Below are 26,179 nucleotides of genomic sequence, written 5' to 3' on the forward strand. Positions count from 1 at the left end.
TCCACTATGGTATCCATACAATTTGGCCCTGGGGAGAGAGGACCGGGCCCATTGTTTCTACAGAGGGAGTTCGTCTGGGATGCATTTTGGCCCCCTTTCTCTTCCTCTTGTACACAAATGGTCTAGAATCAGCCCTAATAGATCAGGAATTAGACGTCCCCAGAATTGGAGGCAAACCGGTCCCTTTGCTGTCATATGCGGACGACCCGGTTTTAATGTCTCTAACTGCAAATAGTTTACAGAAGTCCCTGAACGTTTTTACTGATGTTATATTAGCTTTGGACCTAAAAGTTAATTTTACTAAACCCTACATTATGGTCTGTGGCCCAAGTCAAACTAAATCAAGAAAATTTACTGTAAAGGGCAAGATAATTGACAAGGTCTCCAATTTTACTTACTTGGGGATTGTTTTTAAAAATAAGCTGAACTGGGACCATCTTATTACATCTAGGTTGCAGAACACTAGCCGTGCTGTGGAAGGTCTTTTCCGCTTCGCATGTAAGTTGGGCCACAAGCCGGTAGCGGAATTAATTACTTTATACAAATCAAACTGCTTGTCTGTCGCTACCTATGAGGCAGGAGTATGGGGATATCACAAAAGCACAGAATTACAAACGCTAGAAAACAAGTTTATAAAAAGATGGTTGATGATCCTGTGGTAAATAAATTCTTTACCGGACTGAATTTCATACGGGATCTTTAAACAAAATAGCTCAGAATAATAAGAGGCAGAATCCGTGGTATAAGAGGTTTCTGAATGGGCTTTATTCAATAAAATGGCCGACTCGAGTGGCGGCCTTCAGGTTCCGTCACCAATAAGGTTCAGGAAGTGAAGTACGATTCTTTATTGACAGAACATTACTTTTATAGGACATACATTACAATGAAACGAATGTAGAAGGCGTAACAATTGATAAGAAAAGTGACATAGTAAATACGTAATCGAAACTAGGCGTAATAAGGAGTAAAAAGAAACATGATTGGCTAAGGTTATCGTACATAGGTGGATCTATAAGATAATATTTGGCATAGGTGCGCGCGCAGCAGCATGACGTGTAATTGACGTGTAACTAGGGGGTGAAGGGGACTTGACATTTAGCTCTACATGTGGAGACGAAAAGTCTGGGGGGTCAAGTCAACCTAATCCCAAATCATATCCAACATCCTATGTTTAAAGAACTATGTTATCCACAAGGAAGGACTCTCGGACAGAATCTATTCTATACTGACTGTGTGTGTGCGTGCACAAGCGCCTAGGTGTCTATATGAGATGCGAGAGGCAGAAAACTTTCCATGGCAACTGGGCTATGAATTACTTGCATGAGGACAGGGAGGCAAGGCCCTTTTGCTCGAGAGCTAAAGGAAATGTTTACCTAAATCACTAGACAGGAATGCATCGGCTGAAGAGCAAAGTAGATAATTCGAAGGTGAAATACAGCTTCTTGGCAGGCAGGCGAAACTGGCTGAGGCAGGCACCGTTAGCTGCACAGGAAATAGGACAAAGTTCATGGATACAGATGCGGGCTCAAGCTGACACTTGTCAGAGACAGAGAGCGGGGAAAAGCTTTGAGGACAGAATCGGGCCTACTTCGCCTGAACTGTAAAAATGGAGTAACTGAGCCATATAAAGTCGGTGGCCTTTCATACTTAGGAATCGAATATCCAGCCTTTTCATGGCGGATCTGACAGAGGACATGTTGACGGTGGACGCACATGTGTTTGCGTCTTCGAAACTGGAACTGGAGGGAACATACATGTACTTGTAACATGCATATAGAACCGTTGGGGTCCAAGATAGGGGACATAACTGATCAGGAAAATCCACATTTCCACATTCCCTCCTTGTCCCCTACTTGCCCGTCAAGAAACATCAATCTTCATTAATCCATCGATTTGCTCATGGAGCATCATTTCTTCTTCTTTCTTCTTCCGGGATTTTGAACGAAAACCTTGATGTGGAATACACGATGTGGCACACAAACCACAAATCGCTGGTCCACATTGCAGGCATAAGCAGCAACTGAATAGTATAAGAAGGCCAATACCTAGGAAAGATAGAACTCTCCATCCCCAGGCTGATATCACACTCCAAAGCCACCCGGACCAAGTCCAAGTGCCTGGATTCTCGTGTATCTGGCTCACAATCTTATGAAGGCGGGTTATAGCTTTATATACAGATGGCGAATTTTCTGGTATGAATACGCAGCAGCTGGATCCGATGACCCTACAAGCTCCGCCCCTATCGGCCAGGATGACGTCAAGGACAAGACGATTCTGAAGGACAACAATCCTCATCACTGATTGTTCCTCTGTCAGATTGCCTAGGGCGGCTATAGTCTCATTCACTACAGCTTCAAGAGTCCTGGTTAGTCTACGTATCAGCTTACTATTTGAAATTGTACCTATATATGGAAAAATACCTTTATTGAAATCTACATACTTGTCCCATGCTGTCTCAGTATAATCGACAACTGGGAGATCTCTTCGCTCTCTATTGTGTACTAAATGAACATTTCGATAATAATCAGGAGGAGCTAAGAAAACAGGTGGCAGAAGGAATGCAATATAACAGGTACCATCCCAATCTAGAGGTAGACGCATATATGCCGTCTGATCACATATAAAGTAGGAATGGCGAGAAGCTCTAAATGAAGATTTACCTTGATCACTATAGTCTACTGTAGTAACGCATTTGCTATGGCCCATATGTATGGAACCAACTTTTCTTACACAGAATTCACCCTTAACTGGGAATACTGACATGGTGGGCAAAATTAGCTCAACTTCGGATTCGACATTCAGAATCATGAGATTAGGTGTAAAATTACCTAATTTATACACTTCATTTTCTAGATCAGTTCCTGTTCTACTGGGGTGACCCTCCTTATCAGGGTGACAAACTTTGTATAACACTACATTCAGATTCCCCCATATCCAATGGTGTTGATAAACTGCTGTGTCTGAATCTATGGAATTCAATAAACTAAACCATGCTCCACAGGTGCCATTATATGTGAACGGGTGTGGAAAGAAAGGCAGAACTCCTTTGTTGTTCTGATAGGAAGGGAGTCGGCCACACACCCAACAATTAGTGGCATTACTAGTCTGATGGGAATGATGTAACATACTAATGAAAGTGTTGTTACGCAGCGCAAGTCTATACGACAACTCATGTGGGGGTAGGTCACTAAAAGAATGTTCATCAGTTATATTGAAAGCACGTTTTGAAACAGGATAATACATATGCAACAATATACTTGCAGTAACTATTATAAAACTCAAGAAAAACAAAATTAATAAAGTCACAATACAGTGGCTACGCAGTAATTTACAGTATGCATGTCGTTTCATTATGGTTCTAGACTGTACATGATTCAGACCTAAGGGATACATGTCGGGACAGATTCAACCGCTTCACCTTGGAGAGGACTTAAACAATCAAATCGTCCGACGGTTTGGGTCTGGACCTGAGTTTCAGTTTATAGAGTTCGGTGCTACTGGCCTCGGCCAAAGGTAGCTTTGAGTCAATGGGGGAAGACACACGGGGAGGACTGTTTAAGTCAGGAGGAAGTCCATGAAATTTCTTAATATGGCTGGAATGAACCCAGCCCTTTCTCCCTTCGATCTTCACAGCTGTCCTTGTCGTCAGCAGGACCAATTTAGGAAGCTTCCACCTGGGCTCCAGTTGAGTCTTCCGATCAAAATTTCTGACGAGGACGAAATCACCGGGAACTACGTCATGAGGTTTCACCTCAGTGTTGTCAGGAAAAGCTGCGACTACCTGTGAACGACAAGATTGTAGTGCAGACATCAAGGAAGCCAGGTAATCTGTCAGCATATTACAGTCAACATCAGTTATTTTACGGGGTATAGGCGTCCCCCACATATTCGGTGGTCTGCCAAAGATCACCTCATAAGGGGATAGCCCTGTTCGAGAGTGTGCTACCATTCTCATGTAGAATAGTGCAACTGGTAAGGCTACTATCCAGTCCACACCTTTTTCCTGACATATTTTAGACAATCTGATTTTCAAAAGTTGATTATGTCGTTCCACGAGACCTGCTGCCTCGGGGTGTCGGACACAATGGAATTTCCACTGATATCCTAGCAAGAGTGAAACATGTTTCATTAATTCGGATGAGAAAGGCTGACCGTTATCTGAATATACAACACGTGGTAAACCGTACCGTGGGAAGAATTCTCGAACTAGCTGCTTGGCAGTAGTCGGGGCAGTGTAATCTGATACAGGGTACGCCTCTGTCCAACGGGAGAGAGCACAGACAACTACGAGAACATATTTGAATCCTCGACATCGTTCCATCTGAATATAATCCATCTGGAGGACTTCAAAAGGATGGTCAGGAGGCTGAAATCCACCCTGCTCTACGGGAACACTCTTTCCTGGATTAAACTGACAACATATCATACAGGTACGAACTTTTTGTTTAGCTGCTGCTCGTAAATGTTTGTTGAACCAAATGTGCTGAATGCTGTCTAACATAGCCTTCTCTCCTAAATGTGCTGGACTGTGAATTGTAGCTATAACTGCTTGGACCATGGAATCAGGAAGAAACCACACAGATTTCTCCTTCGTCATCCATCCTTGATCTGTCTGGATCCCTCCTAGTTCAGTCCACTTCTTTATTTCTTCTGCTGTGGCATGTGTCTGTATGTCAATTACGTCAAGTGTGGGATCCTTAATCGTCATACACTGTGTTGGTGTCTGAACTATTGGCTTTGTCATGTCGGATGTATGAGTCTGAGCAGTCTGTTTAGCTGTTCTGTCAGCTAAATCATTACCTCGAGAAATGATATCAGTAACCTTCGTGTGTGCTTTACATTTCATAATTGATATAGCAGTCGGTAAATGAATTGCGTCTAACAAAGCATGAATGAGGGACCCGTGTTGAATATGGGTTCCATGAGAAGTTAAATAACCCCTCTCTCGCCAAAGCACCCCGAAGTCATGTACGACTCCGAATGCATAACGTGAATCAGTATATATGTTGACTTTCTTGTCTGTGGCTTGAATACAGGCTTGTGTTAGTGCAATAAGCTCTGCTGCTTGGGCTGACAAAGTATCTATACAGTTTGTTTCAATAACTTCAGTGTCTGTGGTGACTGCGTACGCGGCCACTAAATTTCCTGTACTTGTTCTCATACACGAACCATCTACATACAACGTCAGGTCTGGATCTAACAATGGAACGTCTGTTAAGTCTTGTCTGGGTTTAGTCTTTATCTCAATAACTTCAACACAATCATGAGCTAGTGGGTCTGTTCCAATTACGGGTAAAAGTGTGGCAGGATTCAATGTATTACAACGTCTGATTTCTATATGTGGCTGAAACAATGTCAGTTCATAACCAGTAAGTCTTGCTATGGTCAAGTGCTGTGTTTGCGTTCGATTTACAAGAACCTCTACTGCATGTGGTACTTGTACTGTCAATGGATGTCCTAACACTATGGCATCGCTTTGTCTGATTGCTAAAGCTGTTGCTGCTACTGATTTCAGACACGCAGGCAAAGCCTGAGCTACGGGGTCTAATGTACTGGAGAAATAAGCACATGGCTTACATGATCCTGCTTGTTCCTGAGTGAGTACTGACAAGGCAGTACCTGCACGTTCTGTAACAAAGAGTGTAAAATGTTTGCTGTAACATGGTGTCGCTAAAACAGGTGCTTGACATAGAGCTTTCTTTAAGCTCTCAAAAGCTAGTGTGTGTTCCTGAGTCCAAGGGAGGACAGTCGATGTGGCTGCCTCCTGTGTTGTCAACTGAATGAGTGGTTTCGCTAGAAATGCATATTGAGGAATCCACTGCCTACAGTACGAAGTGAGGCCTATGAAAGCCCGCACTTCCTTTTGTGTCTTGGGTATCGGCATATTTGCAATTAACTGAATGCGGTCAGGTGTAAGCTGCCTTCCCTCCTTGGACAGCGAGTGACCAAGATAAATAACTCGCTGGACACAGAATTGCAGCTTAGAAGGAGACACCTTGTGCCCCTTGTCAGCTAGAAAATGTAAAACTGCCAGGGATGCTATTTCACATTCGGGTTCGCTTCGTGCGGTGATCAGCAGATCATCGACGTATTGAAGCAGTGCAGTGTTAACTGGCATGTGTATGCTGTCAAGTTCTCGTTTCAGTGCTTGGCTATAGATGCTGGGACTTTCTGTAAATCCTTGAGGAGCGCGAGTGAATTTAAAGCTTCGTCCATTTAAACTAAATCCGAACAAATATTGGCTTTCCGGATCTATTGGGACGCTGAAAAAGGCATTTTTGAGATCAATTACAGTAAAGAATGTAGCTTGAGAATCAATAGCTGTCAGCAATGATGAAATATCGGGGACCACAGGAAATTGTGGCACAATGCACTTGTTTAATTCGCGCAGATCAATAACCAATCGATATACTGGCGGAGCCATTGGATCAGTTCGTTTAAGAATCGGAATGATCGGTGAATTACATACATTGGAGTCGGTTTCTACAACCACTCCTTGAGCAACAAGCTCATCAATGATTTTCAGTAAAGCCGCTACAGCATCTTGTGGCAACTTGTATTGTCGCATTCGTGGTAGTACCACTCCTGCCTTTAGTGTGACTCGATATGGTGTAATGTTCATGCAACCAACATCAGTAGGGCCTTGTGCCCATAGATGCGCTGGTAGAGTCTGTAGTCGGGGATCCATGTCTCTGGATACATAATGACCTTTAAAATCACGTAAAAACAATCTTACTCCTTCCGGAGAACAACAGATAATAGCCCCTAGGGCTTTCAATGTCTTTATTCCTAACAAGTTTTCTGGGCATGATTTAGTAAGCAATAAATCAGTAGTTCGTGTCAAGGGACCAATCGTAAGCGGAAGTGGCTGTGATACTTCATTAACAATAGGCTTTCCTGAAAAACCAAGGGAAACATTTTGAGAGCCTGAGAGGGGTGCCCCTGGAACTTCACTACGTTTTATGGTTGTTCGACTTGCCCCTGTATCGAGTAAAAATTTTCTGTCTTGACCTAATAATTCACTATGTACATAAGGTCCTTCTTGATCTACTGGAATCTCAATAAGGGGTAAGTCGACTTCCCTCTCTAGGCTGGTTCATGCGTAACGTTGGTACTCAGGGTATTCATACTGTGCGGTCTGGTACAATTGTCGTGAAGTTATTTGTGTGGCAGCAGTAGGCAACGGTGGTGCAGCTGGCACAAACTGTATGGGCTGCTGTGAGGCTGGCATAGACTGTTGCTGAGCTGGCATGGACTGTTGCTGAACTGGCATGGACTGTCCATGCTGCATAGCTCCTTGTTCATTCTGATCCTGTCTAACTAATCGTGGTCTCTCTTTTGCAATGCCTGTGGCTATATTACGTTTCAGGACTTGACAATCGTGTACATAATGGCCTAGTTGTTTACAGTAATTGCAGGTTCCTTTTACAGGAACTGCAGAATCTCCAGAATGTGTCACACCCTTTTTGTGACCATCCGCTGGTACTGTCTGGGAAACTAGCATTTTCATTTTAGTATCCTTCATGCGTCTATGCTCATGTTCTTGTTCATCCCTAATTCTATTGTGATGATACTGTAACATTTGTAGCATTTGTGACGGAGTGTTACTTTGCCAAGTACTCTCGAATTTCAATATTCTATTCTTCACTGGAGGCAATGCATTTTCCACCAATTTTGTCACAAATAAATGTGGATATGAGTCACTACTTGGTTTTATACCACTGTTTATACCAAAACATTTTTCAAATCGAGCATAATAATCACTTGTGTCTTCATCTTGCTTTTGTTTACAGGCTGTGATTGCACCCCAATCTTCCTTTTTCGTAGTTAATAAACGTGGCAGTACCTGTACTAGTAAACCTGGTAACAGTTTAACTTTATCCCCGAGTCCTGAACCTGCAGTTCGGGCCTTTTCTTCTGTTTCTAATGCTGTCCAGTCTATCTTTTGGTCTCCCACTTCCCACTCTTTTTCTTTCAGCTTTTCATAAATGCCAGCAGGCAAGAGCACCTTTAATATCATCATAATATCAGGAAAGGTGTACTCTCCCATCAATAGCATATCTTTAATTTCTCGGTGGAAACCCGCTGGGTCTTTGTCATGACTGGGTACTACTTTCTTCATTTCTAACAATTCGATTTTTGTTATGGGTGTGTAAACAAATACACGATGAAACTCATTGTCTTCGCCTTTTATTGGGTGCACTTCTCGTAAGGGATTTTGTCTATCCATGTAGTACGGTGTTCCTTCTTGGTTGGGGATCGAGAAAGGATCTGGGCTTACAAAAAGAACGTACTGTTTGCGTGACATTAGTATTTCCTTAATTAACTTGTTACTAGAACCTCTCCATCTATTCGCAAGTAGTTCGGTTAATATATCAGGTAAGGGACCAGGATCAGCATGTTGGCTCTTATATAATATAAGAAGTTGCTGAATCATATAGATCCCAGCTAAACGTTGTTCATCTGGACTGAGGCTTAAAAACGCGTGTGCGACTTTCACATCACCATATTTTCCGGGACTGTCCATCCAATGAACAGCTGACCTAGCTAATTCTTGTTCGTCCATAGAATCGAGGAGGTGTTAACCCCTTCGTTCCCGGAGTATTTTATCTGCAGCTTGAAACAAATTTTCGGGAGACTTCATATTTATTATAGGTGTCGGATAGGTTCTGCTATTGTTTGGACATACAGAATGTACCGGATCAGAAACACATCTGGTATTAGTACAGGACCTTCCTCTACCTACATAGGCTATGGTGTCTGACTGTCTCACTGAATCTCCTGATTCGGACGCTTCATCTTGCTCGAACTCGTCTGTTTCCAATCGTTCTTCATGTATGCGTTCTACTTCTTTTCTAATTTTTCGGCCAAAGGCCACCGACTTTATACTTCCTTGTTTATCATGTTTTCCCTCTGATACATTCTGGCTCCACTTAATAAGAGTTTGCATTATTTCCGGATCTACCCCCGGTCGGTCTTGATTTCTGATCACACAATTTACAAGAAAACGTAACAATTCTCCCTGTATCTCCACTTTCTGATATTCCATAGCTCTATTAATGCATTCAGGATCTTTCCCTGTTTGGACAAAATGATATATGCTATCTAGATGCATAGCCATTCCTGGTAACTTTCCTAGAAACACTGCAGCTCGTCTAACACGTAATGATGCTAGAACCATTTCGTCCTCTTTACCGGGCACTGGATCATATCTACAATCTATCATAAGATCCTTAAGCATACGGCTATTTATAAGTTTGGGCGTACGTGGGTGTACTGATTCTTGGAAAGAAAATTTACTCACTCGGGGTGGCGTGAAATGGAGGCTAGTAGCACCTCCAGTAGCCCCCTCCGAGGTACCAGACGTGAAAGGATTCGTTGAACGTGCTACAGCCACTACAGGTGTAGACACGGCTGTAGAGTCGGTTGCGGGGACAGACGCGGAAGCAGATGTACTTGCCAGGGCCTGTATCGGGACTTGTGCCGGAGCTTGCTGTGGCACAATGACAGATACCTGATCTTGACGTTGAACCCCCCCAGCAGACGGTCTATGTGGTGCGGGGTTAGCATATTCGGGAACTGCGTCATCTAGATATGAAGAAAGAAAAATATCTTCTGCGGTTCTGGGATGTCCCTTAGGATGTACCTTTATCGGAAACAATGGAGGTGGCAAGTCTTTTGGTATGGTCGCAGTAGCTTTAGGCAATCCTTCGGCCAGAAGGGGATACATTCCTTTTATAAGGGCATTTCTTTGTCTCTCGGTTTGTTCTGCTTGTACTCGTGTACCTTCTTCAATCAACTGATTCTCTCGAACCTTATTTGCACTTGCTTTACTTCTCTCTTCCTGTCTTAGCGCTTTTTCGGTGCGCCTGTGCGATTCTTTACGCCATAATTCAACAGCGTCTTTCTGTGACTGTCTAGCTTTCCTCTTCCACAACTCTTCTTCTACTTTCATGATACATTCTGCATCCCAGGTCCCAGCTACGGGCCATCTCTGATTTTCTGGTAATTCTCTGGTGTAGTCCACCCATAAATCAAGGAATAATATGGCGTCTAAGCCATGCTTGTGATACATGAAGTGCCCTGGAGTGTCCCTAGGAGGAATAGGAACAGCTTCTTCAAGCACCCCTTTTCTAGTAGTGATCTGTCTTAACTTCGAAAAGAGCGGCATATTGACAACTGATTTGGTACTTAATCTTGAACACAGCTGATCTGATACTTAATCTTGAACATACTTAATACAAAAAGCACAACAATGAACAATCATTCATACCACGATATGCAGGACATTCTAAAACATTAAACATTAAACGTTTTTGACCCTTATAAATGACCAACAATGATGACAGTCTGCATAACTAATCACCAAGCAGAATTCTTGACAATAACTAGATACCTCGGAATACTTGATATACTGCTAAACAGTACATATACACTGCTAAACAGTGCAGACCGGATTTGTGTACCCAAATCCGTCTTGACCGGCACAACCTATGTGCACGTCAACACGCCTCCCCGGCGATGGTACTCACCGAGTAGCTCAAAACGAAAAGCCTCGGAGAATGGACTGGACTCGACCGTGGACATCGGACCCTCTGGACATCGGGACTTCGGAAACCTGGTGGGCCTCTGTATACCTCGGATCTTGCTCTCTCAGCTAGGCTCTGGTCGGGATACTTCGCGCTTCTCACCGCCTCGTCTGGGTTGATCGCAGCCTCAGTCGCCCCCGCTTGACCGGAGGGAGCTACAGGAAATCCTGCTGGTACGCGTTATGGTCCGTCCAGCTGTGGCAGGAAACCGGGCCTGCAACGCACCGCCGGCGCGTGAGATGAGAAAGTGTCCCTATTCGGGCGCCATTATGTGGTAAATAAATTCTTTACCGGACTGAATTTCATACGGGATCTTTAAACAAAATAGCTCAGAATAATAAGAGGCAGAATCCGTGGTATAAGAGGTTTCTGAATGGGCTTTATTCAATAAAATGGCCGACTCGAGTGGCGGCCTTCAGGTTCCGTCACCAATAAGGTTCAGGAAGTGAAGTACGATTCTTTATTGACAGAACATTACTTTTATAGGACATACATTACAATGAAACAAATGTAGAAGGCGTAACAATTGATAAGAAAAGTGACATAGTAAATACGTAATCGAAACTAGGCGTAATAAGGAGTAAAAAGAAACATGATTGGCTAAGGTTATCGTACATAGGTGGATCTATAAGATAATATTTGGCATAGGTGCGCGCGCAGCAGCATGACGTGTAATTGACGTGTAACTAGGGGGTGAAGGGGACTTGACATTTAGCTCTACATGTGGAGACGAAAAGTCTGGGGGGTCAAGTCAACCTAATCCCAAATCATATCCAACATCCTATGTTTAAAGAACTATGTTATCCACAAGGAAGGACTCTCGGACAGAATCTATTCAATACTGACTGTGTGTGTGCGTGCACAAGCGCCTAGGTGTCTATATGAGATGCGAGAGGCAGAAAACTTTCCATGGCAACTGGGCTATGAATTACTTGCATGAGGACAGGGAGGCAAGGCCCTTTTGCTCGAGAGCTAAAGGAAATGTTTACCTAAATCACTAGACAGGAATGCATCGGCTGAAGAGCAAAGTAGATAATTCGAAGGTGAAATACAGCTTCTTGGCAGGCAGGCGAAACTGGCTGAGGCAGGCACCGTTAGCTGCACAGGAAATAGGACAAAGTTCATGGATACAGATGCGGGCTCAAGCTGACACTTGTCAGAGACAGAGAGCGGGGAAAAGCTTTGAGGACAGAATCGGGCCTACTTCGCCTGAACTGTAAAAATGGAGTAACTGAGCCATATAAAGTCGGTGGCCTTTCATACTTAGGAATCGAATATCCAGCCTTTTCATGGCGGATCTGACAGAGGACATGTTGACGGTGGACGCACATGTGTTTGCGTCTTCGAAACTGGAACTGGAGGGAACATACATGTACTTGTAACATGCATATAGAACCGTTGGGGTCCAAGATAGGGGACATAACTGATCAGGAAAATCCACATTTCCACAATCCCAAAAAGTGCCTCCACAGCGTTTTGCCACTCTGAGGTAGAGATGGATTTTATTGCGGATCGAATTAACATCGCCCTACTGATACTAAAGTCTGGCTATCGGAAGACGTAAAGCTCACAAGGAAAATTATCAAAGATTGTATGACTCTTGATAATGCAGAGGCTATTCCATGGCTCCACTATGTGAAAGGAAAATAGGCCTAGGGCATTATTATGATAATCCTGCCAGCATTGAATTAAACATGAAATTGATTATAAAAGATGCATATTTTGTTGAGTTGGACAATCGGCGGCGGCAATCAGGGCTGCAACCTCATTTCGAGCGGTCCCCTTTATATCAACTATTTTATTTGTCTTTTACCACGAATGTACAGTTCCAATTCCTTTTGACTAGGTTTCGGCTTTGCACATTGCACTTTTTAGTGGCCTTTCCCAAACAGGCTGGATGGTGCAATAACCCTACCCCTTGCCCTTGCAATAATTCAGCACAACAAAGCACCTTGCACTTTATTCTATTTTGTACACTTTACAAGGAGCCAAGGGCACGATTCCTTGTTCCAGTTTTAAGAGAAACTCGCCCCTGTAACCATCAGGAGGGTTTTAACCTCTTACGCTCCTTGTCTACTGAAGCTATCTGTACTGCAGTATTACATTTTATAAGAATTGCATTTTTAATAAGGAAACGGTACGAAATGTAAATGAAATTGGTGCTTTCCTTTTAGAACCTTGAATTTTAACTTGACATGTACATTTTATTAATTTTGTTTGTATGTTATACTTTTATGGTCCATTTGAACCGAACAAAGTTATTTGATGATAATGATTACACATACACCAATCACGAGCATGTTTAGGGAAGAAGCACATGCACTTTAGCACTGTTTAGCAGTGGTAAAGTGCTCAGAGTCCTAAGGCCAACAAAAAGATACAGCAAAAACGTGGAGATCCAAAGCAAAAAGGTGGGAGGAAGGCCACCCTAAGGCTGACCGGTCTAACAATACTGAATTGATAACAATTACTGTTCTGCTCATCTTTAAATTATACAAACAGTGCCACCATAGGGTACCGGCTCAAACGAAGCACTGGTAAAGTTGTTTACAGCTTTCGTCTGCGCGACCCTAACCTTATACTATCCTGCAAGCAAAGATTCCACTCTCCTCTAATAGTGAAATAATACTGCTTACATACGCCACTTAAACTGTGACGAGTATTATTAAAATAAACAGTCAATATAGGAGACCCACTCCTTTTTCACCTATGTATGTTCCAGTGAAAATAAATAGAATACTAAGAGATCAGATTATACCGAAACAAACATTGAACAGTGCATTTGTGCCTGTGCAGTTCCAATCCATGCACTTGAATAAAGTAATCTATAAAAACACAAAAGGGGATACCTACATGGAAAATATGAAGATCATATCAGCTCCATACATCTAGTGCTCCCGAAAAGCAATTCCTGACCTTTAAATATGCTAAGAATCACAACCTATTTAGCAACAATACTTTGAGCAAAGCAATATTTACTAACTAAACACAATTGGTCAATGAAAATTCCAAAAAGGAGCACAGACTCTGAAAGAGCTTATGTACAATGCTAATGGTAGAAGAGCTCAATACAGATACTGATAAAATAATGTAACTTCATTAAAAATGGATAATAGAGGTTTTAAGAAATAGTGCTATCTTCATACAAAGCTGGTACACGGGCGGTGGAGTGGATTACAGTCAAGCAGTTGTCAGTGAAATGATTTTGATCATTGAGAAATACGGAGGGCACCTTCTCCCCATTTTGTGGAACAATCTAGTGTATTTTTCTGGTCTCAAAGGACCCTCCTACCTCTGCAAAGAACAACATTTGCATTCGTCGTCCATCTGTGCTGCCATAGGGGCTCCAAAATCCTCGCGACCCTCGAGCTCAGATGAGCAGTGACCGAGGCAACTATGGTTCTGATGGACAACAATCCTCCGGTGGATGTGGACCAAGCTTCCACTTGACAGCCTGTTCTCCAGATCAGCAGACATTACTGCTTGTAATGGAGTATCTGAGTTCTTGTACCATTGAGACCGGCAGCGCTCAGTAACCTCTTTTGGTGGCATGTGGTATCTTTTATTGTAACAGATTAGACAGCAATTCTAAAGTGCCCGAAGAGCCGCAGGCTTCATGCTTCTTTAGACCTATAGCAGTACTGAGGTGACTGCTGTGTGCTCTGGGACAATCACTTGCCATTTAACCAAAATATCTTACATTTTCTTAAATGTAAGAAGTTCAGATTCCCTTCTAAGGGTGTTTAGCAGGAGAATCCATGACTTGGCTAGCAGAAAAAGGACCACACCCAATTCAGAAATTGGAGATCCAGTTTTGGGATCTTGGAATAAAAGTAGGAATGGAGCCAAGCTTATTGTGTTGTGGTGGCGGTATTTACTCAAACATTTGTTCTAATAGCTTAGAAAGCCCAAAGGACATAGCATAGAGATTGGTCATTGACTAATGGACAGGGAGGAAATATGGACTTAAAATCATGATCAGATGATTTCTATTTGGACAGCATGAGGGAGCCTACATCCTGGACCTTCTGAAGCAGCTGTAAGGTTCAAAACATTAGGGTTCACATACTTGATGTGGAAGGTGTTGCCAGGAATGAAAAGGCATTTCATTGATTTTTTAAGCATAAAAAAGTGCTATTGGGTGAGAATCTTTGCTGGAATGTATAGGCTGACAAATGCTCGATGCCCAACCCCCACAGCTACGGGATCAGCTAACAATGGGAAAATAATTGATGGTGTTTTCCTCCTTTTATGTGTGCTGCACAATGCAGCACACTCAGAAACAGCAAAACACGAGGAGAAATAAAGGTATTTCTCCTTGTTGTGCCACTTTAACGCCTCCCTTGGGGAGGTGCTAGAATCTGATGTATTTCCAGGTTTAAGAAACCTTGTAAATCTGGCAATGCTTCAGAATCCATGAGTGTTGTGTGGGAACACCAACTGTAACACTCATGCAATGCCTTTTCACGCAGAGTAATGCATGAAAGGGGGCCATATTTACATGGCCATTAAAAGCCACGCATGGTGGTTTTGTATGGCCTTGTAAATATGGCTCTGCATTTTGCGCCACCGGAGCATCAAAAAGTGATGCTCCGGTGGCAGCAGGGTCTTATAAATGTTCCAGTGTTCATTCCTGCATAATTTAGACATTTTTAAAGTCTCTGAACCATCCTTATCAATGAAAAGTAATGTTTTAAAACTAAATATTTAATGAATGGATATGTGCGTGTAAATTTGGTAAAAGGTGACACATTCAGTTTAGTTTGATAAAAGTATGGCATTCAGGTGCAATACAAAATGCAGAAAAGTACAGCCCCCCCCCCCTTTTATCACTATGGCACACTCTCTTCTTACCCATCTTGCAGAAGTAGGACTTCAGAAGGAGACTGAAAGCCCTTCTTTTTAAACAGGTTGTTGGTTTTCATTCCAGCGACTGAACTTAAATCTGCTCATCTTCCACGTCTGATAATTGGCCATAACTGGTGAATAACAACCTCCCTGCCCCAGTGACACTCTCTCCGGCCAAAAGCACTTTATCATGGCTCTCGAGCTGAGTTTAGCGGTGTATAACAAGAAAAATCCATAAATAACAAGCATTTGCAATGCAATAGGTCTCGCATTTACGCACGTTTAAGCTAGTGGCATTGTAAATGACAATACCTTTAATTTAGTTCAGTTTCAGTTCAAAAACCTTTATTTTGGTTGTTAAGACCATAAAAGTATGTATGCAGTACAATCAAAATCATGACAATATAAGATTAAAACCACATCCAACGAACATTTAAAAGTCAATGTGCAACATCTTTGCGTGCAAAAGAAATTTAGCTGCACTGGCCTATAGGCAAAGCTGGTAAGCTCAGAAAAGTGCAAGTGCATTACTAACGAGAAAAGAAAAGCACAACATGGCTCCAATAGAGAACAGGTCGATTGCAGAGAGCAAACAGTGCACAGCGAGTCTGATAGAATCAGTGCAAATAAAAGGATACATACAAGGAATTACACGTATAGTATCTCAGTTAAAAATAGTCATCTTCATGGGTAAAAGTCTGGAACAATAAAAAAAATAAAACCCATTTTTCTCTCTCCTTGGTATGAGCAGTAAAAACAGGCTTTGCATTAGCAACTGGTGTGGTTATTATCTTTTTTTTTTCTTTCTAGGAAAGCCCAAAGCCTGCGCCACATTGAATTTAATAAACGAGAAACAGCAAAGACAATGGGCTTGGAGGTATCATACTTCAGAATTCTAAGTGCCTCCTGGCAGTGCACAAACCCCATGTTCCTGCACAACTGTATAAGCCAACACTGTCTTGCAGATTTGTAGCCTGGACAGAAAAATAAAACATGCAGCTCTGACTCCTCCTGATGGTTACAGGCTGGGCACCCACGTTGGGCAGTTCCAGACCATTCGCATGTGAAGGCCCGCAGAGGAAGGGTACTAAATCTAAACTGAAGATATAGTTTTCTTGCTGGGTAAGGTAGAATATCATCCAGGAAGGGTTCTCATTTATACTCCTCTTTCACAGTAAGGAATTCAGCTGTCAGAGCGCCTAGATCCGGATTCCCATGCATGGCTTCCAATGTATATGTTCGATACATTCTCACCAGTTCAGCACGTGAGACTGCAGAACATGTTTCTTCAGGGTTACTCCAGAGGGTTGGTTTGCCTATCCTACTGCACTCTTCCCTGTGTGCGAACCAAGCAATTTGTTCTACCCCTGGAAGACCCAGTAACTCCTTAGTTTCTGTCTGATATTCTGCCAGTTCCGGGGTCACCCACAACCTACGCCAGAAAATTGGGGGTCTTAGGGCAATCTCATCTCCAATCTGCCTTATACCTAAATCTAGCCGCAGGGGGGTTAACGGGGTGCTGGAAGGGAGACCCAAAATCTGTCTTAAAAAGCTGTTCTCGACTTTGCTTTGATAACTGCAAGAACAATGTCCCCAGAGTTCAGCCCCATACATTGTAGCATCCCTAGTTTGTGCCTTGTAAATGTCAATGATAGGCCCAGTAGGTTTATAGGAGGAATCCCTCAGTAATTTAGCAATCCCACCAGTAGTCTGTGCTAGCTTAAGTTTAGCTCTGACAATTTGTGGCCCCCAGTCCATATTTTCAGTAAGGGTGACACCCAAGTAGTCAAATACAGGAACCCTTTCCAGGACAGTGCCATCTAAATGGGGATTAGGGCGTGTTTTCTTGGCTGGGTTGAAGACCATAAACTTGGTCTTCTGGGTATTTATCTCCAGCCCCCTGTTATTACAAAAGATGACAAAACTGTCCAGTATCCTCTGTATTCCCATCGGCGACTTAGACATCAAGAGGATGTCATCCGCGAACATCTGTGCTGGAACCTTTGAGTTTGCTAACTTTGGGGCATCGTTGTCCTTAACCTCAGTAAGTCGGGCAATAAGTGCGTTGACAAAGAGGCAGAACAGGGTTGGTGCGAGCACACAGCCCTTCCTCACTCCTCTGTCAACTGGGAGTTGTGGGGTTAATTCTCCCCCTTTCCCACATCTTACTTGGGCATAGTTGGCATCATGCAGCACTAATAAGCATGCTTAGGAGGTAGGAAGGAATTCCCAAATCTGTTAGTACCCCCCATAGTTTGTCTCTGGGCACCAACTCAAAAGCCGTTTTCAGGTCCACGAAGATTACATAGAGGCTGCCACCCTCCATTGTCACCGTTTTCCAAAATATAAGTTGGAGTCTGTATATTTGGTCAACGGTGGAAGTGTTCTTCCTGAATCCGGCTTGGTAGGGGCTTAAAATATAATTATCTTGCATCCACCACCCCCGGATACGGTCTAAAAGTACCCGTGCAAACAGATTTTGTGTGACATCGATCAAACGGATCCGTCTATAGTTGGCAAGGAGTAGTGGAGAACCCTTTTTAAAGACTGGGACAATTTCTGCCCCGGCCCAGGTATCTGGGATCGGCATGCCGTTCATTATAGCATTAAATAGTAACCACAGATAGGGACCCCAAATTCTTGGTTCTTCTCGAAAAAGATCCCCTTGTAGCTGGTCTAATCCCGGTGCTTTGCCTGCGGGAAGTTTCTTGATTGCATTTGAGACCTCGAGAAGGGTGATCCCAACAACCACTCCATCAGTATCCCTAGGTGAGGAAGTAATTACCTCAACTGCCAGGCCGGTGTCTACACACGAGACCCTTTGGGTGTCAGCGTGACTGCCATTGTGGGAGCCAGGATCTAGCTTCATTGTGTATAGCGCCTGAAAATGGTCAGCCCACTTTTCTGATGGTATATTCGGCTCTATGGCTGGGTTACCTTTCCTGCTACCTGTTCTAACTATGGCCCAGAATTCCTTCATATCCCGATTTAATAGGGCGGTTTTTATGTCCTCCCATTTGTTCGCTGCCCAGGACTGCTTTGCTTGGCAGACAGCCTCTTTATATAAAGCCCTCTTACATTTTGTTAATAGCTAGTTTTTTGCTTTGATGGCTGCTATCAGGGCCGTTTTGCCTTTCAGCAATTATTGTTAAACCATCAATGAGTTGCCGATTTTCTTTTTTTGGGGCGCATTTTCGGGTAGAATATATCAGCCAATTTGGTTGCCAAGCTTACATGGAGTTCTCTGACTTGATTGATAGGGGCTAACTTGTCCCCTTCAGCAGAAACGCTGCTAAGTTCCTGCAGGACTGGTACTACAACTTCATAGAGTGCACTCAACTTATCAGGTGATTGCTTTATTACCCCCCACTTTATTCTTAGGTTATTAGTAAATGTTGACCTATACTATAGGGGGGGGGGGGGACTACTAGCTGGGGCAATACCAGAGTCCAGCACCTTCAAAACCAGTGCCAAGGCGTTATGGTCACTATCGTGCCGCGGTAGAACGGCAAAGTCAAGGACCCTAGGCCATGATCTAGTCTCCACTAGGATATGGAGAGAAGCGTGGCCAATTCTATTAAATGTTAATTTCCCTGGCATATCAGAGATTGTGCGGCCATTGCACGCTCTCAGGGAGTGAGTTAGCAGATTGGCGTTGATTTGGAGTGCCAGGGGGGACCAGGCCTTGATCCGCTGGATTTACAGGTTAGGAATAGACCACTGGGAGTCCTCTTCATTGGAGATTGGATCGAGAATGCTAGGGAGGGGCTCAAATTGGCAGTTAAAATCACCCCCAACGATCAACCTCATGTTGCGGGGGGACGGTAGGAATAAAGGAGTTTAGTACATCAAGGGTTGCCGATTCCTTACTCAAACTTACAGGTCGGGAATAGACATTCATGAGGGCAAGCTTCAGCTTAGTTGGAAAGCTAAGCATTACACATTGGATATCACTGAACGAAGTGTACAAGGGACTAGCTATACAGCCCACATGTGAGCCGACCCAAATGGATAAACCCCCAGACGGTCTGACCCTCTCTCTTATAGCAGCTGGTATATTAAAAGATGCAAATCCCACCCTTGTGCAGTCGTCCCTTGCCCACGTTTCTTAGAACATGCAGATGTCATACTGGTCCACAAAATCCCCCAGTCAGGGCAAGGCAGCTTTACTTTTGAGGCCAGCAACGTTCCAAGGCAGGATCTTCAACTTGCTACTTGCTGTATATAGGATTTCTCTGAGGGCATCAGGGCGGTGGGCGGTTACAGTGGGTGGGTTTGCCCCAAGTGTAGTAATATTGGGAGAGGCAGAAGGATTGAGAGATATGGGTCCGCGGAAATCTCGTGGGCCCACAGGGCCCTTGGTCCCCTGCAAAGTGGCTACAGCCCGAGCCTGCGTTTCTGGCCCTACCTCTAGGTGGGAGGGCTGTCTTAGATCCCCATGTCCAGGCTCTACTCGTCCTCTCGGGGCCATCAGAATGCCCTTTCCATGGCCCAGTCCCACTATCCCTGGTTGTCAGTCCACTTCTTCCAGTGCCCCAAATCTGTTGGTTACAGGCAGATTATAGAATAGAGGTCTGGTGGGAGGGTGCCTGCAGCCAGGGTTCTGGTGGTCAATAGGCTGGCTGGCATAATCTGAGATTACATCTGCCCTACCGGAGTTATAGCAATGGGAATAGAAATGGTCAAGCGGGAGGGCTCTCACCTCTGTGTGGGGCTCTATGGGGCTAAATTTCTGACTTAGTAGCCTGCGTACAGTCTGGGGATTTTGAAAGTTAATGACCACACAGTCCCCTTGGATTGTTTTTTTGCTGGATCCCACCCAAGCAACTCTCTGGACCATTAGAATTTCCCCAGCCCTTTCATAGGGGAACTACCTATGCCTTGCTAGCCAAAACAAACTTTTATTCCTCACGTCTAGTTGTGACTCCCTCTGGGTATTATTAAGTAATGGTACCCCTGCCAAAATGATCACATAGGGGGGATGAGGCTGGTGGAAGGTTTATGATTGGCTGGGTGACTGCTTCCAACCTACCCACTGGACACTCTTCCCTCCCCGACTCTTCTCTACTTGTGCTAGGCCCTGGTACACTGTTGGTGCTTTGATGGGTACTCCGCATGGTATGTGTTATAGCATTATTTCCAGCCTCACAGTGAGGTTTCCTCATAGTTGGGTTCAGTGTCCGTACTTGCCCCCTTTGTACGCCGGGGCACTTGGCTAATTATCGACTGGATAATGGGGTCTTGAGTTCTAGGTGTCACTTGATTGTTTAGGGGAGCCTGGCTGGTAGGATCTATCGGGCAACTGGAATTACGCCCCCTCACTACAGATTGTATTGTATTGGCACTGACTTGCATTTGCCTTGGATCCCCCATGGTTGTCGGGTTATTTATTTGATCAACTAAAGGGGCAACTTCTTCCTTTAGAATAGCTCTGAATTGGGCACGCAGGCCTGCCAGTAGGGTCTGAGCCCAGGATGGATACTTTAAATCTTTACCGGTATTAACAGTGGATTCTGTTATTGGATTTGGCTTGGGTGTGTGTTCTGCACTGGTCTCGTGCCCCCCTTTCGCTTTCTTGCTCTTAGGTGCCCCCCCACCTGCTTGCTTACGTTTCCCATTCTTGCGAATGCCTGCGCCCACTTTCCCCTTTCTAGTTACAATTGTCTAAACATTTACTTGTTGTGGGGGGGGAGGGGGAGCATTTCCAGGCACTGCGGGAATAATATTAGGAGTAGGCAAAACTACTAGTGGAAAGGAAAGATCTGGAGTTATTGACAGATGCCTTTCAGTGAGTTCTATTTCTGTTGTGATAGCGCCTATAGCCCTTTGTAGCATTCTGTCAATTGAGTTTAGGTGGGGCGGGGAGGAAGGGTTTATTTGGGCCTCGGACTTTTTAGTAACACAAGTACGTTTCCACATTGTTCATCTTAGGAGGAATCCCAAATATGCATGCCCTTTATGCAAGTCAAACAGTCCAATGGGCAATAAACAAACACACACGCCTATAGACAATATAGTAAGTAAAGGACCCAAAAGAATTTGTTAGGCTCGTAGGTAGAGGTAACCATTAGTCACACCCCTTGGGATCACAGTAGGTGGGGTCAAGCAACCATAGGCATACAACAATTAGAGTTTGTGATGGTAAGGAGGGCGCCAAGAAGGACCCAGTCTACTTGCCGTTGAGGGGTGCTTGTCAAAGTGGTCCTGCGGTGAAATATCGGGTACCGCTCAGCCGTATTGTAGTGAAAGTGCCACTCTTGTAGTCTGGCACCCTCCGACCACCACCCTTTTAACTGACTTTAGGGTGTTATTTTACCCTAGCCTTAATGTAGGATGGTCCTGCATATACTCGCTTCTCTTCCATCCTGTAATCTTGCTGTCTTTCTTTGACATGGCCTCATGTCATCCTTCCTTCTGACTTTACCTTGCATCAAACTTTTCTGTGTGCACAGTGGTGCTTGTAAGTTGTGTGGATGAGAATTATAGGTGCTGACTATTGCCTTTGACAGGGCCTCATGTCTGACTCTACCTTGCTGCTGCATGCACAGCAGTGCTTGCAAGTTGTTTGGGTTATTCACATTCAAGGTCTTGGTGTTTTCCTGAGTGATTTTTTTTGTTTAGTGTACTGTGGAAGGCCTTGTGAGAGCTTCGTCAAGACAGAGGCTGCAATAAGTGCGAATGGAGGAAGAGACTTGAGAGCTCCTTACTGCCATGAGGATGCTTGCTTGGAACTTGGCCAGTTCTGGTAAAATTCCTCTGGCGGTGGGAGGAGGTCTTTCACGAATCTTCTAGTGTGTTTAAAGCTGAGGGTTGCAGGCTGAGAAACTGGGAGTTTGGATTCCAGGCGAGGGCAGACGTGTCTATCTCGGATTGAACCCTGGCTTGCTGAGCTCTGATCCCCGGCTGTAATTCCCCCAGACAGAAGTGGGCAGTGTATGCACCAGGTGATGTATTGAGTTTTGTTGTAATTGCCATTGTGATGTGAGCCAGTGTCTGTGATCGTTTGAGGTGTTTTCTTTGTGGTGTGGGAGGTGCACATCAGAGTGATCCTCTACTGTGTGTGTAAGTATATATATATATATATATATATATATATATATATATATATATATATATATCTTTCTGATCTCTTGTATGACCTCCAGTGTATCTTATATCAGTTATTGCTTGTTTATTAATCAGTATTATAGTTTGTGCCTTTAGATTATAAGTTTGCTACATATATTTGAATCTTATGCATTTGGTATCTGAGATAGCCTTTGTTTAGAGAGTATTATGTAATAAACCCCAAGCCTTATTCTAAAAGTGATAAAGTCTTTGCATTTTGTTAAATAAAACCCCTTTTCAAAAGGTGCTGTTTGTTTTGTGTTGAAGTCTTGCTGTGCCAGGAGTGGTAAGACCTGCTCAAAAGTATTTGCCTCCCAGGTGGGAGTGCAGGGATTGAGTGTGGCTTATTGGTGAGAAGCCACATTCAAAACACGTATACTCCTGAAGCGTATGTTCCTCCTTGAGCACAGATCTTTAGAGTCCACTGCAGGATGACCAATTAACAGCGACTGCAGGATATTTAGTGGTGGGCAAGCTGGAAGGCCTCAATGCAACAAAGGAAGTCTTAGGTCGCAGGGCACCCTGGGACTTGAAGTCCCACCAGGGTCTATTGCGGCACTGCAAGGAGGTGAGTCAGGATGTTACACCCTGGGACGAAATTCCCACCAGGGTGTTGCTGGTGCCACGGACTGTCCCCAACAGGCAGGAAAACAGCTTCCTAAATCCTGCGCCGCGGGAAAGATAGCAGCGCTTTTGAGCGCTTGTAGAGCTCCTCACCTGTGGCAGCTGAATTAGGTCGCAGGGCACCCTGGGACTTGAAGTCCCACCAGGGTCTAGTGTGGCTCTGCGAGGATGGTCGTTGCAGCTCTGCAGGAAGGTGAGAGTGAGGATGTTACACCCTGGGACGAAATTCCCACCTTAATTTCGTCCCAGGGTGTAACATCCTCACTCTCACCTTCCTGCAGAGCTGCAACGACCATCCTCGCAGAGCCACACTAGACCCTGGTGGTGCCACGGACTGTCCCCAACAGGCAGGAAAACAGCTTCCCAAGTCCCAACGCATAAATAAAAGGCATTGTCATTTACAATGCCCATAGCTCCAACTCACGTAAATGCGAGACCTATTCCATTGCAAATGCTTGTTTAGGACGTGTGCCCTGGTTGGAAAACAGGGAGTAGTCGATGCAGCTGGAGCAGCCCTTGACTAGCGAAGGTGGCCAGGCTCGATCTACAGACTCTAGTCTGCTGAGGGAGCAGCAGAATGGCAGGGGGAGGACTTGTTATACTCACAGATCTCTAGGACTTTCCTGAGAGTCGTGTTCATGGATCTCTTGTTTTCCAGGCATGACTTGCTACCAATATGACGTTAAGTGCCGAGACACAGTTAGATTTGGAATGACTATTGAACAAATAAAGTACCTTTGATGTGAGGAGTTTCTTCTTCGTCTTCGGAGCTTTTGTACACGGAGATGGTGGCTCGTGACGGCAGTTTTCTATGCAATTGTGAAGTAAGTACTTCTGAATAGTGTCTTCATGTAGAAGGAGCCTTTTTTAATCAAAGTAATCTAAGTGACCGCTTGGACGATTTTACTTCAAAGTGCTTTGCACATGTTTATGCAATGTCCTTGTGTAAAAGAACCTAGCTGTAAACCGTGCCCAGGGCACCTTTTGTTCAGGTAACCCCACTAAATGAATAGAGCTCTCAGGATACACAAGCAGCCCCGGTTCTAAGGGGTGTGGGGCAGGTGGGCCTGGCTCTCCTAAGAGAAAGCTCAGGCCACCCAAGCCCTTTCCCAAGTGGAAAGAGATCGGTTTGCTTGTTTTTATAAAACACTTCACATGGGCCTGCAGTCCCACTCTCAGCTTAACTTGCAAGATAAGAAGGGGATCTTTAGGGGATGTAAAATCAGCAGGGCTATCCCACTCCTCCAGAAAGCACATATGACAGCGGGGTATCCCGAGACACTCCCTGTATGACAAAATGAATAGCAACCTACCGGTACGAGGCCGTAAAGGGATGTGTCCGAAAGAATCTGAGAAGCAGGACCAAGAAAAGACAAGAGCCTCGTGTGTGGCTTAGTTTATGTGTATTTACGCTTCCCAGCATAGCGGGCAAATAGCTGAATCAGTCCGTTCCTTAACAAAAATAAAACCTTGCATAATGTAACCTGCAGTTACGTTAAACAAGTATGTTTTACATTAACAAAATGTACTTTATCTATATTCTTTCTTATACGCAGCGTTTCAAAAGCGATTTGTGTCAGACCGGCTACAACCATGTCTTTAAAGTGCAGTCTGCATAGGTATGTGCGAGGAAGGGAATACCGCTATATTTGTGACTTGCTTTAGGGTGGTAGGTTTCTGTTGGGAGAAATGTGTAGACACATTGATTGGCTAATTTGTTTCTTGTGGGTGGAGAGACACATTACCAGCAGGAGGGAGGGGTGCCGAAAGGGGCTGAATAGTTCATAGCTGTCTTGTGAAAGGAGAGGCATGGCTGCAAAGTTTGCTATCGCTCTCCTGAACTGCATATGGGTCTTATCTGGGAACATTCAGTGAATTTGTGCAGTAGAAAAAATGAAAACATGATGCATGTTTATTCTAAATGTTTGTATAAATAAGCAGATACTTGGGCACAAACAGGTCGTTGAGTGTAAAGAGTTGGAGTATCTGATTGTATTTGTAAAACTTACATTTCGCAGTGCATTTGTGCAAATTGAATATGCAAGTAGGGAAGGGGATGGTAACGGGCGCTGGTTTCAACCTCTACTGTATATACGAAGCAGGAATGACATGGAGAAGTACATCTTGAGTGCCACTTGAACAAGCAACAGAGTGGGAAGCCTGGCAGGAGAGGCAGCAGTAACAACGGTGGCATGGAGGCGATGGGAGGAAGAATAGTTCAATGTAAGCAGCTAGGGCGCTGAAGCTGAACACATACAAACAGTAACAGAGCAGGAAACCAAGAAAGAAAGAGTCCCACATTGAACAGATTAAGAACCATAGCGGAATGAGACAGTGCTAGGCCCCTGCTCTGTGGGAGGAACAGAAGAGAGAAAGGAGGCAAGACTGACCACTAGCAAGCAAGGATTTTTAAAGGACACTGACATAGACAAATGTAAAGCACTTGCAAAAATGGGAGGAACTGGATGTACACATACTGATTACAGCAGGTCTCGAAGAGACAGTGCCTGCACTGTCTAGCTCGACCTAAAAAACTGTTCTACTAGTTCCTCATGTTGCAGCTGACACTTCTGCTCTCAGTGTTCTACAGATAGTTATCTCTCTCCTGTAGTAGCTTTAGATCCCACTGCTCACACTTACTTCCTCAAGGGAACTCTACTCTTTTAGTTCCTTAGACATTTAACTCTCACCTTCAGGAGCTCCACATCCTGCTGCTGACACTTTCCCTGTATCTCTTCGATCAGGTCCTGGTGAGTGGATTGCTGCTTCTCCAGTTCACTCAGTTTCTCTCGAATCTTCATCATCTTTTCCTTGTCTTTCTCTTCCAGTTTGCTAATAAGTTTTTCCTTTTCTTTCTCCAGAAACTGCTTCAGAAGTTCAAATGTGTTCAGAATATTGTCGGCATGCGTCTTGAAGATTCCCTTCTTTAACAATCAAACAAAGCACATCATATTTGTATTATTATTATAAAACAATGAAATAGATCACATTCTCCCTACATATTTCACTGA

At 44.1% G+C, this 26,179-nt stretch overlaps 1 long non-coding RNA gene across 1 annotated transcript in view; it reads right to left on the reverse strand.

Annotated features, from left to right (window-relative positions):
* The window catches only part of LOC146869623 (uncharacterized), a 70,563-nt gene that overhangs the window by 27,268 nt on the left and 17,116 nt on the right, over nt 1-26,179 (reverse strand). The window contains exon 2 of the long non-coding RNA XR_014962406.1: nt 25,859-26,092. This is a non-coding gene — a long non-coding RNA (uncharacterized LOC146869623). The remainder of the gene's footprint in view (nt 1-25,858; nt 26,093-26,179) is intronic.

The sequence above is a fragment of the Triturus cristatus genome, chromosome 1_1 (assembly GCF_964204655.1).
Source record: "Triturus cristatus chromosome 1_1, aTriCri1.1, whole genome shotgun sequence".
Taxonomy (NCBI): Eukaryota; Metazoa; Chordata; class Amphibia; order Caudata; family Salamandridae; genus Triturus; species Triturus cristatus.